Source organism: Fukomys damarensis, unplaced genomic scaffold (assembly GCF_012274545.1).
Source record: "Fukomys damarensis isolate Sample0158 unplaced genomic scaffold, DMR_v1.0_HiC HiC_scaffold_8, whole genome shotgun sequence".
Lineage (NCBI taxonomy): Eukaryota > Metazoa > Chordata > Mammalia > Rodentia > Bathyergidae > Fukomys > Fukomys damarensis.
Window position 1 is genome coordinate 15,574,374 of NW_022900920.1, and position 15,989 is coordinate 15,590,362.

At 45.3% G+C, this 15,989-nt stretch overlaps 1 protein-coding gene across 1 annotated transcript in view; it reads right to left on the minus strand.

Annotated features, from left to right (window-relative positions):
- Htra1 (HtrA serine peptidase 1) overlaps window positions 1-15,989 on the minus strand; it is a gene marked incomplete at its 5' end in the record, with an annotated part of 41,154 nt that overhangs the window by 22,906 nt on the left and 2,259 nt on the right. The window lies entirely within an intron of this gene.

A 15,989-nucleotide genomic window follows, 5' to 3' on the forward strand; every position in this document is an offset into this window, starting at 1 on the left:
AGCTTCCCTTGAATGAAGGGCCCTCTCCGGCCCGGCTCCTCTTCCTAAACTGCTTTATTTCAGGGCTGAAATCTGATCTCTTTGCATAGCACAATGTTTTCAGGCTCAAAGATCTGCAATTACTAGGGAAAATAAACTCAACAACTTCATGATAGCATCATTTTATTATTTCTGCTTCCAAAACACTTTCACATGCTACCTCATTTTAATTTTCCCTTTCTCTGAACAGGAAGAACGTATTTTCATATTTGGGGGAAACTGAGGCTTGCAGACTTTGAGTAACTTTGTGAATTCTAAATGCTCTCAATAAAGAGCACAAATATCAAGAAAATCACCAAATGCACAACTTTTCCTCTTCAGTACTGGCCCCACTTGTATGTGTTACCCTTCAGGGTCTCCAAGTAACTTGTGATGAACTGGTACATCTCCCAGACTGCTCCAATGGGAGATTTAAATAGGGGTGGAAACAGTGTTCTGAACACAGATCCTAGTGACATCAACCAGAGAAGGCTATAAATAAACACATCTGGTCACTCATAGGAAAATGGATACATAATGAAGATATACTCCTAAGTGAAATAAATAAGGCACACATGTGTAAATATCGAATAGTTTCTCTGGTGTGAATAATGTGCAATAATACAGAAGATCCTAAATAAGATTACTGACATTGAGAAATGGGAAGAAAGGACCTAAAGGTGTAGGGAAGGTGGGATGGGTAGGGGAAGGGTAATAAGGGAAAAGAAAAAAATGTGAGATAATGAAAAGATGGAAATAAAGTGGTTGTAGATGGGGAGGAGAGGAGGGGGTGAAGGGAGGGCAGGGACAAGGGCAAAAAAATGAGAATCAAGACTTGTCATGTAGAGGTACAAGGTCCCAACAATGAATGTAACTGTACTGTATCCCTAAACTGTACCAATAAACTCAATTAAAACTGGAAAAAAAAAAGAGAAAAAAAAATAAACACATCTGGGATTCAGGATCTAGCTTCCTGGGCAGGGGCCCAGCAGAGGTTTAATTCTGGCAAGACCAACAACCCCAGAGGGGCATGGCATGCCTGAGACCCAAGAGAAGCACAATGGCTAGAGTCCTGCCAATAAGGATCATTAAGTCACTTCCTCTTTCTGACTTCCCAAAGTAGGAAAGGAAACCTCCACTCCCATCAGGGGTAAAGATGAACATGGGGTTTTCCAGCTCAAATGTGTAGATGCTTTCTCACAAGCTAGAAAAAGTGGCTCCAGGGGCTCTCCACCAGGAAAGCTTACAGAGAGGATCTGCCTGGTGACTAAAAAGGCCTGAAGTCCACCCTTCGTCTGTGGGCTGGCCTCTACCTCCCCACCTATAACACGGGGCTACTGCCTCCAAAGGGGCTACAGCGTTGATTCCAGCTCTGACTCTGATGCATTCCCTGTCTCTGCTCTCACCCCAGCAGGCTAAACAGGACAAAGAATGTGTGCAATTGGGGAATAGGTGCCAGGCTCTCTGCAGATGAGCAAAGAGAAAGGAGGATCAGTGCAGAGACAGTGCTGAAAAGCCCAAGTGACAAGCCTTCACTGTGCAAATCAGATGAAAAAGTGACCCAACCTCCACTGCCACCACTCGGTGGCCAGCATTCATGGAGGAATGAAGCAGAGCAAAAACTGAACACAAGGAGCTCCAACTAGTAATTGTTCAAAGACGGACAAAATGTCAACCCCAACAAGAAATGTTTGGCTTCTCTCAATCCAATTTCAGAATGAGGATTTCAAGTGTCTCTAAAAGCAGCAGCTCATTGTTAGGTTTCTGTTCCACGTACAAGGCTTGTCTCCCAGACCAGAGGGAGTTGCTGTGGCCTTCTGCTCTCAGATACCCTGGCTGGCCCTGAATGCGCTGATCTCAGCTGTGGTCATTTGTCCTCCCTGCAGTGGAATCGATCCCGATGGAGAGGTCCCACTGGTGAGGGCACACTAGCTGTGTAGCAACCTGCTACCACCACCCAAGGGATGGGGAGAGATCAACACGGCTGGCAGCCAGGCCACTCAGCAAGGGAGAGGATCAAGTACAGACTCTGGCCTCAGGTGTGTGGCCTCAGCTGTGCCGCTGAATTCCTTTCAGCTTAGCCCCACGTCCATACGGTACAATGATAATAGCACCTACCTCGGAGTGTTCACTATTTTGATTTTATGAGCTACTGCCTGGGAAGTGCTTGCCCAGATAAGACATACAGTTTACAAAGAAAAAAGGCAAAAGTACTGGCAAAGGTGCTGCTCAGAAGGAGGCTGTGGGCAGATGTGAGTGCTTCAATACATCAGCAGGATTATGGGGAGGGAGAGCTGGAGCCACCACCTTGGCAAATTCATCTGGGTCCTCGAGGCGCCAACCCTGCAGAGGCGTGGTCACAGGGAGGTTATGAGATGGACCGTTTTTTCTGGGCTTAACCTGTACCTGTGTTCCCCAGCTCACTAGGTTACCCCACAGCCACAGCAGAAAGGGGTGGGGTGTCAGGTCAGCAGATAATCTGGCTGGAACTGCAGCCCACCTGAGCTCTCACCCACATGGAGCAGCTAACAGGAGGAGGCAGACCTGGCATCCTCTCTGCATTGTTCCCTTGGGCCAGAACCAACACAAAGGGTCTCGAGACTGGGAAGCCCCAGACAGGGGCAAGGCCTAGCCCTTCTAACAGCTCCACTGCCACACAGAACAGAAAGGTGAAGCTGGCTATCATCCAGGAATGGGCCACATAAGGAGGGAGGGGAACAAAGTAAAGGCACAGAGATGGAAAGGAATACAAAACTGTTATCTGCAGATGACATGATGGTCGTTCTAGAAAATGATGAGGAATCTACAAATATAGTACTATAATAAGTGAGTTTATCAATGTCACACGATAATATAAAAGCATCAAAAAATGTTTCTTAGGGAACTACTTATAAAATATGCACAAGAACTGTACAATGAGAGCTCAAAAAAATTGCCAAAATAAATTACAAAAGACCTAAATAAATGCAGAGATGTCATAACTTAAATATTCACTACAGTTAAACTATCAATTCTCCCCAAATGGACCTGTAGATTAAAGTATTCATAAAAAATTCTCACAGGAGTTTTTATAGAAATTGGTAATTTATTTCTAAAATTCACATGAAAAGCAAAGAGCCTTGAACATTTAAAATAATTCTCAAAAAGAAAAGCTAAATGACATACTATGATATTTCATTTTTAAACAGAAAAACTATAATAAATAGGATTAGTAGAAAGATGAGTTACTGTAATTTAGCAAGATTTTTCTGGGCCAGAGATTTAGCTCAGTGGTTCTGCCGCCTGCCTTGCAAGTGCAGGGTCCTGAGTTCGATCCCCAGTACCAAAAAAAAAGAAAGACTTTTCCTCTTACCTAATGATTATTTATCATTACTGATTTCTGGCACATTAAGTATAACCAACATTTCCTATAGCTTTATGAGTTTAAAGTTGCTAGGATTCCATCCCAAGATAATAAATGATTCATTTCTCCTTTTCTCCCCCACTAAGTTTATTGGTACATTTAAAGCAAACAACAAGGTTACATTTATCATTGGGATCTTGTACCTTTACATGATATGTCTTGGTTCTTATTTTTTCCCCATATCTCTGCCCTCCCTTCACCCTCTTCACTCTTCCCTATTTACAAAGACTTTGTTTCCATTTTCTCCTTTTCATTTCTCTTCTTCATGAACTAAACAAACATACAACTTCATAAATATGGCTTGCTTGGATCCCATCATCACTGGGGGTTCGCAGGCAATACTTAATTATTTCAATAACTGCTTTCCAGAAGAAAAGACACACACCACATGGAGACCTTTCAGTGATTACTACCCATTATGGAGCATTTACTAGAAGCACAAGCCCTAGGCTCAGCCATTGCTAGGTATCCATGGAGGACTGGCTCAGATCCCTTACATAACAAGGCACGATACTTGCATACAATTTACACAGACCTCCCATACACTGTAAATCATCTCTAGATCTTTTACAATACCTAATACAACCCAAATGTTACGTAAAGAGTTGTTATACCATACTGCTTAGGGAGTGGGGACAAGAAAAAAGTCTACGCATGTGCAGTGCTGATGCCGTTTTCTTCCATATATTTTACACATGCTGCAATATTGCACATGTTATACAAGATGTATTTTCAATCTGCAGTGGGTTGAATACAAAGCACAGTCTGCCTCCGACATACATTAATACATTTTTTAAAAAACTGTTGTGGTGAAAATGAAAGTCATAGGGTAGTAGAAACCAAAGGACAAGCTCTCTTACCTGTGTTTCTCACAAAAGTATAAGCACAAAGTTGGGTTGCTTTACATCATCAAAATATGTGTTTCTTTCATCTTTATGGCAAAAATGTCAGGCAAAGGCTAGAACTGAGGCAGGAAGAAGAGAGCAGTCGGCCCTGATGTCCTAATGCCATGCTCTGCAACCCAGGCCCCACGTCACCACCGATCAGCACAGCAAACATGTGACGTTTCCCCTTCTTTGGGGAAACACAGTGGCACCCCATACTCATTGGACACCTCATAAACTAGCTCCAGGTTCCTCGGTTTTGAAGCCAGAAGGCAATGCCACTCCTTTTGATGATCTCCACCTTTGTGAAGCTGCACTTCCGGAAGTCACTGACAATAGCTCAAAAATCAGTGTTGACACACATGTGTAAATACCGAATAGTTTCCCTGGTGTGAATAATCTGCAATAATACATAAGATCCTAATAAGATTACTGACATTTAGAAATGGGAAGAAAGGAGCTAAAGGTGTAGGGAAAGTGGGATGCATAGGGGAAGGGTAATAAGGGAAAAGAAAAAAATGTAAGATAATGAAAAGATGAAAATAAAGTGTTTGTAGATGGGGAGGAGAGGAGGGGGTGAAGGGAGGGCAGGGGGAAGGGGGAAAAATGAGAATCAAGACTTGTCATGTAGAGGTACAAGGTCCCAACAATGAATGTAACTGTAGTGTATCCCTAAAATGTACCAATAAACTCAATTAAAGCTGAAAAAAAAAATCAGTGTTGAACTAGAAATGGCAGTGACAGTGTCCAATATAATTCCAAGAATCAGGCACACACATCGCATTCCCAGGGAATTACAGTTATTGGAAAATTAAGTTAAAAATCTTTTTCCTGTTTCACAACACTTACTAAATTTTCAGGACCTAATTACTAGACACATGGAACCTGGGGTGATTTTCTGGCCTAGGAGTGCCATGAAAAAAATGACTAAGGGTGCTCTAAACCTTGAAAGTTTGGGGACCTCTGCCTGATGGGCTCTCTCCAGTGGCTAAGGCTGAACCCTGCATGGATACAATAATTGTGCGCAGGCAGATGTACAGCAAAGTCAGCAAAGCCCTGGCTTGGAGCCTCCAATTGCTCTGGGAGGGTAGCAAAGTAGTCATCATGTGCCTTGGGAAATTTTGTAGAAGTAGCTAACTTGTACTTGGCGGAGACCATAGGCTCCCTTCTTGCCGTGCAGCAGGTATCTTGTCAGGGGAGGCTTCTCAGAGGAAAGTACCTCTGGAGACTCATTTCTTTTGTTTGGTTGGTTGGTTGGTTTAAATGAGATGCATCTACACTCACTCTGTCTCTAATTCAGTAACTGTACTTATCCTGGTGCAGATAAAATTTCCAGAGACATGAACACCACCCGTTCTGTTCCCAGTTCCGCAAGGTGACATGGAGGTTTCAAAGACAATGTGTTGTTAGTAGGAAAATATAAAAGATTTAATTAATCAGAATAATATAAATAATAATAAAAATAACCCATAACCCAATAATTCTTTTTTTTTCTCTATAGGAAACATTACAAAATCATCACCACATAAAAACGTGATCAGAATCAACAGTTAAAAACTATAGGGGTGGAAAGGATGTAGAAAAAGTGCAGGTGTATCTGGCAGTTCATTAATAATACATTTTTCTGGATTTTGTGATGCTTGTAGAATTTACTTTTTGAAGTTTTTAACTGCTGGTAATTTCTTTTTTCAATCTCATCCATACCTGATGCTGCATATATAACTTTGCGTTTTCTTTAAAAATCTCCTGAATTGTAAAAGTCTCAGATCCCATGAACCCAGACCTGCCATGGTCCCATTCCTGCCCGGGTAGCAGATCTCATTCCCCGACTCTCCAGCACGTGGCTGGCTCCAAGTATGACAGGGCACGTGCAACACACCACAGGACACTTGAGCTACAGCTATGTAACAGGCTGCCTTGGTCAGAACCCTCAGCCACCAACACTCCACGACCAGGAGGGAGTAGAGACCAGGGCAGCCCCAGGCCTTCCCCTGGTGGTCCTGGGGACCCCAGGCCAGCCCTGTCCTCCATGCACCAGCTGCAATCCCAGATCTGCCCATCACCCCAGCGTTGGAACCAAATGCTGTGCCTATGCTCTTTGCTCTGTTCCTGTCCCCTGCATTTCCAGCAGGGTTACCCACACTGAGAAAGGTGGCAACTTCCCAGCAAATGCCACTCTGGTTTCAGAGGCAGGCCCGGCATCAAACCCCATTTTAACACTTCTAGCTGCAGTACTTTGGCAGTGGCTGTCCCTGTCCGGCCTCTATCTCCCTTCTTCCTGGAACATGGGAAACATAACATCATGTAAAGGGCAGCTGGGAGTCCCAAGTGACCTAAGGCACCTAAGTGTGAAATCGCGTGCCCACCCTCAAGGCCAAGGTCTTCGGGTGGTCATTACCCAGCTGTGCCCAGTCCTGGGCCAATGCATTTCAACCCTGCCAGAGAAGCTCTTTCCTACTTCAGAAATGTCTATGACTCTCACTTCTCTCCCAGCCTCCAAAATACTCCACTGCAACCCAACCCCCTTGAATTCATATGTATTTCCTTCCTGCCTGGAACACTTTATTCTCCACCCTTACAGCTAGTCAAATCCCACCCAACCGCTGACACCGGCAATAAAATATCACTACGGATAACAGTACTTACTTCTTGTCCATTTACTGTTTACTATGTGTCAAGCACAATGCTGGGCTTTTTTGGTACAAGTCCACAAGGTGGATCATATGCACAGCCGACAGAAAGATGGAAGAATAGAAGGTCAGAGAAGGAAAACATGTCGCTCAAGGCCTCAGAACTGGAAGTGGCAGAGGCAGGAAACTATCCCATCAATGTGAGGCTCCCGAGCTGGAGCTCTTTGCTCTGCATCTGTGGCCTCTCTTCCTGGTCCCAGCTTTCGACCTCTGCAGCCCACACCATTGTGGGAACGCAGTTCACACTTCCGGGCCAAGAGAGCAGGACCAGGATGTGGGATTAACAACCCAACCTTCCCTTTCAGCAAGAACAATCCTGTCATCCAATTTCTCAGCAGAGCTGATAAGTACAGCTAATTTGGAAAACAGAACGCAGTGTATTCGAAGGAAAAGAAATGAATCCTCCTTTCTTCACAGGGAACAGCATGTTCCCAAAATTCAAATCAGTTGCAAGGACAGATTGATCCAATCCCTGGCATTTTAATGCACTGTCCCACATTCAGGACTGGCTTCACCATTTGCAGAGCCCAGGGCAATATAAAAACCTCTGTTCAAAAATGTATTACAAATCTCAAGACAGTGACAGCAGATCATTAAGACAGGTGGGTAACCTGAACATGGGATCCTGTGTGACTGCACAGGTCCATGCCCATGGAGCCCACTCCACCTGAATTTCAAACGCATTTGATTTAAAACCCAAATCCAGATCAAGTACTGAAAGGCATCACACACCGCGGAGGAGCTGCAGCCTACTCTGTGGAACCCAGGAGCCCACATCCACCCACATTCAGGGGCTGATGATGGGGCACACTCCTTCAGGGAGATCAGGCGTCCATCCTCAGTGGCCTATAATGTGGGGGACAGTGCTCACCAGGCCAAGGCGAGCTGTGCGACCCTAGGCAAGCCCATTAGGCTGGGGATTTCTCAACTTCAAAATCAAGGGCTCAACTGGGTACACTGCAAGCTCACTCCTGGCCTTCAAATTACTCGGGACTTTTCCACCAAATTTCAAATGCACTTGCCAGCACAGGCATTTGTGTTTGACAGGCTATCAAAAAGCTACCAAGATGCAGGGACAAGGCCAGAAGTGCAGAAAGTCAGCAAAACCTACAACTGGATCATACCAGGGTCTGCTCAGGAGGAGACCAGGACAAACCACAGCACCAGGCAGATATGTGGGGACAGCTCGTCCTTCTCTCTTCCAGTTCAGTGTGGCTTCCTTCTGCCTCATAGGCCTGGCCATCAGAGACAAAAGCAAGACAGGTTCTTTCAAAGTCAAGGGCACCACAAGTATTGGGCAGGGGCAGGAAACTAAGGCTGATGGGAAACATGTGGCCATTCACACCTGAAGGACCAGGAGGCCACCATGACACTCTGAGGATAAGAAATAACTACCTTGGAGATTGCCTACTGGTGCCTCCACTGTTGTGGTCACAAAATCTGCCCAGAAGCCTGCGAAAAATCTCCCCTGGCCTCCTCCAGACATGAGCACTCTAGCTGGCAAGGAAACTGTAAATAATGAAGGCAAACACAGCAGGCCCCGGAGTGCTAAGGAAACTGAGAATGATCTTTGGGAACGCTCCAGTGTATGAAGGGGTACGACAAGCTCCTCATCTGTCATCCACATCTCCCATGGCCAACACCCTAGGCAGTAGTTCCTGTGTGTGGTCCAGGCTCTAGTCCCCCATTCTCCAGGTGCCAGCTGCCTCCTACAGGTCTGCTGCCACGGGGGGTGCCTGCTGGAGGTATTCCCCTCCTCATTTTTGGTGGTGCAAGAGTCCTGTCTTAACATTTCTTTAGTGTTCCCCTCGAGCTCTAGTATGGCCAAGTGGCCTGGCTACTTAATAAATCCAGGCCCAGAGCCGAAGAGGACCTACAGGAGGAAAAAAAACATCCTACTTCAGCGACCCTATCTGCAAGTGCTCATCTGCCTATGCCACTAAACAGTCCAACAGGGCCCAGAGGAGGACAAATGCAGTCAGTCTGGAAGTAAAGCTCAGACAATGCCCCAGTGTTCCTCCTCCTTTGCAGCACCCCTTCCCAAGCCCAAGGCCCCCTAACCCACTGGCACTTTGGATGGAGAGGAGTGTACACAGAGACACATCCATCACAGAGCGGGATGAGTGGGCTGCAGGCCCAGGTCCACTGATACCAAATGCCTGATTTGGCTCACTCCTGAGGTGGCAGGAAGAGAGGACCAACTAGGAATTGAACCAAGTACCCAGCCTTGCAATTTCTATGTCTGTTTTGGAGACAGGGTCTCTAAGTCACCAAGTTGCCTGTGCTGGGCTCAAATTTGCAATTCTCTATTACAGGTGTGTGCCACCATTCCTAAGGAATACTCCTGATCTTTACAGTGATGAGTGAGTCTCCACCTGGGGACTTTGGGTATCAGGATGGAATTCAGGACCCAGCACTCTAGCCAAACATAGGCACCTGAGGCCCAGGCATCACACCTGTCCCAGATATGGGCTGCATGTAAAGACAGGACCAAGAGGCAGACAGTTAACTAACCCAACACCTGCAGCTGGGGAGGGTACCTGTCTACATTCAGGGAAGAAGAGGAGATGATTTTTCCCTCAGACAAGCTCCCTTTGTGAGGTTTCTTGCTGATTTTGAGAAAAATCTGAGAAGCACAGAGGCAGAAGGCCAGATGAGCTGGGTGGAGAGGCAGAGGCAGAAGCTGCATGGAAAGGAGGATGAACTGCACAGAAGCTCACACCGTTCCTGTATCTCGTCCCTGAGGGTCTGGGGAAAATCAACCCAAACAGGTTCCTAATGGCTAATGAGGTATAAATCACAAAAGTTTGGGACCTCCTGCTTGCAAGAGAGCTTGCTTGGAGGAAAAAGGGAAAAAGGTATAACCCCATGAGTTCAGCAAAGATGCCACTCAAGATTTATTTGCTTCATTATTCTGAGAGAGTGCTGCACTCTCTCTGCCCCGCTCTATTACATTCTAAGAAAACTTGTCAGCAAAGCCCAGAGTCAGGCCCAAAGTTGGTCTGAGGCACTGAGGCAGTGGAAATAGAAATGAGACCCTGCACATTCCAGAAAACCAGACTCCCATTCTAATCAGTGCTACAGCTGCAAATTCCAGAGCACAGAGGAGCAAGCCTAGGCACACAGGTTTCCTTGAACCTTGCAGAGAAGTTGCACAGGAAATACAGGAATTGCAGAGCAGGGGATAAGGCAGCCAGCCTAGGTCTAACACAAATCTGAATTTAGATTGAAAAAAGGATGAAACAGGAAGGACATTTGCCTTCAGAACTACTCTAGTTAAAATACACTGAATTCACAAGTAGTGACTGTAGTGACTTTTTTTTCTAAAATTACAAATTGAGTGATGGATGAAAATACTGTGTGTGTGTGTGTGTGTGTGTGTGTGTGTGTGTGTGTGTTGCTTAGAAGTAAAGAAATAACATTCAGAAGGGTTTTGTATGACCTCTTTCTTTTCTTTTAATGAAGGAGGAGGAGGTGGCAGAGCCCAGGGCTTGGCCTTGATTTCCAGCCCATACTGGCACTTCCAAGCCCTGGCAGCCCGTCTCTTTCCGGTACAGTCTCCCAGACGGCTCTGAGTGGGAAAAGCTCGGTGCATGCAGGCATGAGGCTGCAGTGCCCAAGATGGTGCTCTGCACAATAACTACTTGCAGTGGCCAGGCCAAGGCTGCCACAGATTGTGCCTGGAAAAGACTTGTGGCAGGTGAAACAAAGGAACTAGATCACCCAAACAAGTCTAAGACATTCCCCTCTAAATAGGCTGCATCCGGTCCCCAGTTTGTGGGGCATATGGCCAGCTGGCTGTAAGCCCCTAACTGTGCTGTGACTCACAAGCTCAGCCTTGGTCTGTAACTTTGGCTTTACTGGGAAAAGGTACATTTTCCAGAAGAATGTGTCTATATCTAAAGGTGCCTGATACTGAAAAATTTTTTCTCTGTCTCAGTGACAAAAAACAAAACAATGACAGTGATTCGTATTTGTAACGCCCATGGTGAATGCTTGGGCCTGGTCGTGTCCTTGCATTTCATCAACTTTACTGGCCTAGCTTGGTTCCCTGTGCAAGGTCCTTGCAAGGCAGACACTGGAACCACTGAGCTAAATCCCCAGCCCTAGAAAAAAGTTTTTAATCAATTCCACTACACAATTATTTTCTTCCCAAAGTCTTTGACCGCCCAAGATGATGTACCTATTATTATATGCAGGGAAACAGCTGACTACTCAGTTCACAATACCACCATCAACTTTCTTCTGATAAGCATCTGGCTCCAGTCCTGAACTTTGCAGCTTTCTCAGCTGGGCTCTCTTCCTGCCATGACTCCTCTGGTTGTTTTGTCTGGGGCTTTCAGCCTCTGAAACCTCCAGTCTCCAGCACACGTCTAGGAAGCAAAGCCATGGAGATTTCCCCACCACCCTGGAGTGGGCAGAGAGCTAATCCTAGACCCACAGAGGGAGATGCTGAACAAGCCCATTTGTCTGGGAATTGGGGAATTGGAGGATCAGAGCAACACCCAACATCCATTTGCCAAAGAGCTCTTGTACCAGGGAAAGGAGGATAATGAGGGAAACTTGTGAACCTGCAACAGAGGTCAGAAAGAAACTGCCTCAAGTAAGAAGTAAAAAGTAGATCCCAAGAAAAACAACTTTCCCTTTCTGGGCTTCAGGTATCTGGTGGGGGAGGGCACGTCATTTCTGACATCCTTTCCAGCTCCCAAAAATGTCATATGAGCTAGTAAACCTGAAAGTGTGTTTCCTGATGTTGCCCTTTTAGTGTATAATTCCCACCTGTATAAGAAATTCTTATTTTTAACACTGGCTTCCTGGGGCACATGGCCCACTTTCTTCGGACAGAGCTATCAGAGCTGTGTCAGCAGTTTCAGGACTGGGATTGGGATTCTCCAGCAGGAGAGATTTAGTCTTCCTATACCCACACAATGGAGTGCTTTTTAGTCTTAAACAAGAATGACGTACTGACACAAGCTAAAATGTGGATGGACTTTAAAAACAGTATGCTAAGTGACAGGAGCCAGTTACGAAGGACCACGTACTGCATTTTACCAATTGCCAATGGCCAGAGACTCCTGCAACAAGTCTCTAGTGTCCACCTGACCAGTGTGTGACTCAGGGTTGAAGAAAAACTTAAGACAGAGTTAAAGAGAAAGTGTGAACTGGGGCAAACAATGCTCCTTGGGCAAAAGGCATTGGTCTGTCTCTTCCACCGAATTTTATTATTCTTCAATTGGGGCAAAAGGTACAGTACATGTATAGATGTGCATTATGTGAAATTACCAAGGAAACCAATGCAGGCAAGGCTTTAAAGAGAAGAGCCAAAGCATTTTTAAATTAGAAGAAGACAGACAAAATATACGGTTGTAATTACAGCACCGTCCTTCAAGCTATGAAGGCACTAACTGTGGGAATGGAATTTGGGTGAGACTTACTCCGACCTCAACTGTGGGTGTTATCTTGTATTAGCCCCACACAGCCCATCACTCCGGTCTCAGCTATGGCCATTAGTGGGGAGGTCATGGTAACCCACTCACTACTTCACAGCTCATGAGATCCTTCTGGGAGTCACGTAGCTTCCATCAGACTTGCTTCTTACTGTGAGCAAATCAAGGGCTTGCATACTGTAGGATTCCACTCACAGGCAATGACCAGAATAGGCGAACTCACAGCTACAAAATAGATTGGTGGTTGGGTAGGGGCAGGCAAAGGGAAATAGGGGTGACTGCTAATGGGAACTGGGTTTCTTTTGGGGGTGACTGGAATGTCCTCAGATAAGTGATGATAAGCCTACAACTCTGTGAACATAGAAAAACTTTAAAAGGATATATTTTATAGTATGCAAATTATCTCAATGAAGTTATTTTGAAAAGGAAAAATAATGTCCCTTGTTTCTTTTTACTTTTTTAATGTTAACTACTTGAAAATTGATTTCATATACTTCTATGTGTACAAAACACTTGAATGATATATTCTTCACTTATCCAAATAAGATGTGTTCTGGCCTCCCCCTGCATCATAGAAAGAACTAGCACCCAGCGGTCCCCATGGTAAGCGCTGAACTGGGTATGCAGGGACGCGGTTCTGTCGGTCCTGACTAGTGACCTTGGACCTTCATGTCCCCTCACTTGTCATAGCCTCCTCACCCAAAATACAAGCATTGAGCCCTTCCAGGCCAGACGTCCTGTGATTACAACTCATCCCATCCGTAGGTAAAACAAAATTTTGAAAGTTTTCATTCTACCACAAATATTGCTTATCCCTCACGGGTGATGATGCAGAGAATAAAAGTAACTTTTAAGACCAACCAGGTAATCTATCAACTGAGCTGAACAACTGTTTTGGAAAACATTGTCTGCTACTCATCCTGAAGGATTTCTTTCAGTGGAATTTCTTTATGACTTTCGGTGACTTCAGAGGATGAAATTTCTATAGCTGTTGGCAACAAGTATTGCTATAATCCTTCTAGAAAATAACTAGAAGAACATAACAAATCCATTCACTGCACTTTTTAGTATCTATCCTAAGAGAATAGATTCTAACCCAAGACACAGAAATAGCCATGACTGTGAAAATGCTCATCTCAGTATTTTTTGTGATAACAACCACCACTCAAATGAACTGGAGTATGGGAATTATTAACCAAATGGTGGTTGCATTTGGAACAGAAATGAGGAAGCATCTGGAATGATGGTGAGGGTAAAATCACAAATCTTTTTCCTTCTTTATTTTGGATGTGATGAAATTACTTTTCTAACCAAAAAAAAAAAAACCTGATATAGTACAGTATATCATCAGGTGTAGAAATGTACTTCCCAGGATGACTAAACAATATGGAGAAAAGAAAATTTTTTAAATTTGCTTGTCAAGGAGTAGCCTTGTACTAAGAAGAAAAACATGGGAGATTCAGCCCAAGGAAAACTGAACCACAGGCTAACGATGTGGAAATATCTTGAGCATGACTTCAGGCGTGCACCGTGATGTTTATGGGGATTCTCTCCTTGCAGCAAGAGTGCTGTGTCACTCAAGGCCTTCCCAGGCACTTTTAATTCTTGAGGGCAGAAGCCAGGAATCACATGGATTGCTCTGTGGTCATTTTCCATCCCAAGGAGAAAATTTTTTCAGAAAAAAAAAAAAAATCTTCAACATTCCACTGAAAAGAGAGAAAAAGTGAAGGTACCCACAACCTCTCAAGCCTATAGGAAAATCCTATATAAGGACCCTGGTCCCTCGCAAACATCTAACCGCTCCTCCAGGAAGAGGCAGTAAGGAAGGACTCAAGGGCTCTGCCCTGGGCCTCAGGACAAAATCCTCAGAAGCCCCCCACTAATGAGCTGCTCACCTTGTGAGAGTCATGTTCCCTTTGGATACCTCATTTCCCTAGCCGTACAATGAAACATGGTTGGGCTGTGGGACTTTCGGGTAGAAACGACCCTTAGATTTCATGATGTGAGATACTGTCCCCCTTGAAAGTCAGTTGGTGGCTGTGGCTAGCCGCCAGTGTTTCTGCAGGGAAGGTGGCATCCCCATCCAAAAGGTCCAAGAAAACATGAAAACAAGGAGTTGATGTGGTTAGCAATGTATTGTGGAAAGTGAGACCAGATGATATATTCTAAAGGATGAAGAGTCTGCACTGCGCAATGACGAGTATGCCAAGGAACAGCCTGTAGATGGGAAGGATCCCAGGACCCTACGGGCAGAAGGACATCCAGGCACCTGGATCCCCTCCAGACTGCCTCAAGTCCTTCCCTTCCTCCTGTATTCCTGGACTGTTTTCAGGCTTTTTCTGCTGCTGTTTTTCCAATGGGGTCTGCACCATATTGGGTTACATTTTTCAGAGACAAAAATGTCAAACTAGTGGAGAAATGTCGGGCTACACCGGAGAAGCCCTCACTTCAGGCTACTCCTTGACAAGCAAAAATATTCAACAGAAACTGAGACTGATGCCAGGTGTGGCGATACGTGCACCAGCACCCTGAGAGGCTGAAGCAAGAGGACAGCGAACAGGAGCCCAGCCTGGGCAACTTAGCAAAACTGTCTCAAAATAAAATATTTAAAAGGCTGGGGGAAACGCAGCTCACTGAGAAAGGCTTGGTTTCTGTCCCCATTACTAAAATAAAACAAAACCACCAGAAACTGGACTCAAGAAGAACACAAGTCTGACAAATACCACCTTGCAGGTGTTCCTCATGGAAGTGTCAGCCTCTACCACGTAGGTACAGGAGATGGTGGGGCAGGCAGTATAGTAACTGGGATACCGGTGTTTTGAACCAAAGTATTCCGCCCTTGAACAAGATAGCAGTGGACTCTGCCCTTGACCTCCCTGAAATGGAGGGTCAGATTCAGTCACCTTGACCAAGAGCTAGCCAAGAAGCATATTACTTGTCCATCCTTCTGGCTCTATTCTTGGTGCTGACTCCAAAAGGAGTCCTGGAAACATCTGGAATTGCCATCTAGAAGTCCTAATTTCTTACAGCGTCAATGTTCCAGCACTCTCAGGTGATAAAACTCCTTTGTACCTGTTATCACATCCGACCTCATTCTCATACTGCTATCTCCTGGGCAGCAACAGACAAGGAAACTCAGGCTATGAGGAGTTAGTAACTCATCCAACAGGTGCAAACGGGGCTAGACCCAGGTCTCCTAAAACCAGCAGTCTACCATGGAGACAGTAGTCATGTTTCAGAACAGACTCAGAAGAGATCAGGAGGACAAAGCCAGTGAGGATTTAGTTGACCGAAATGAAACTATCAATCCACTGCATCCGACTGATCTGTAGAGAGGACCCATCCAACAACAGCATGACACATGTTCTTCTTGACCCTGCATGGAACTGCCCCCAAGACAGACTGCACTAGAAACCAGAAAATACACTTTCACAAATTGAAAAGAATGGGGCCAGGGATTTAGCTCAGTGGTGCCTTGCCTGCCTCAAAAGTGCAAGGTCCTGAGTTCAATCGCCAGTACCGAAGGCGGGGGGGGGGGGGGGGGGAA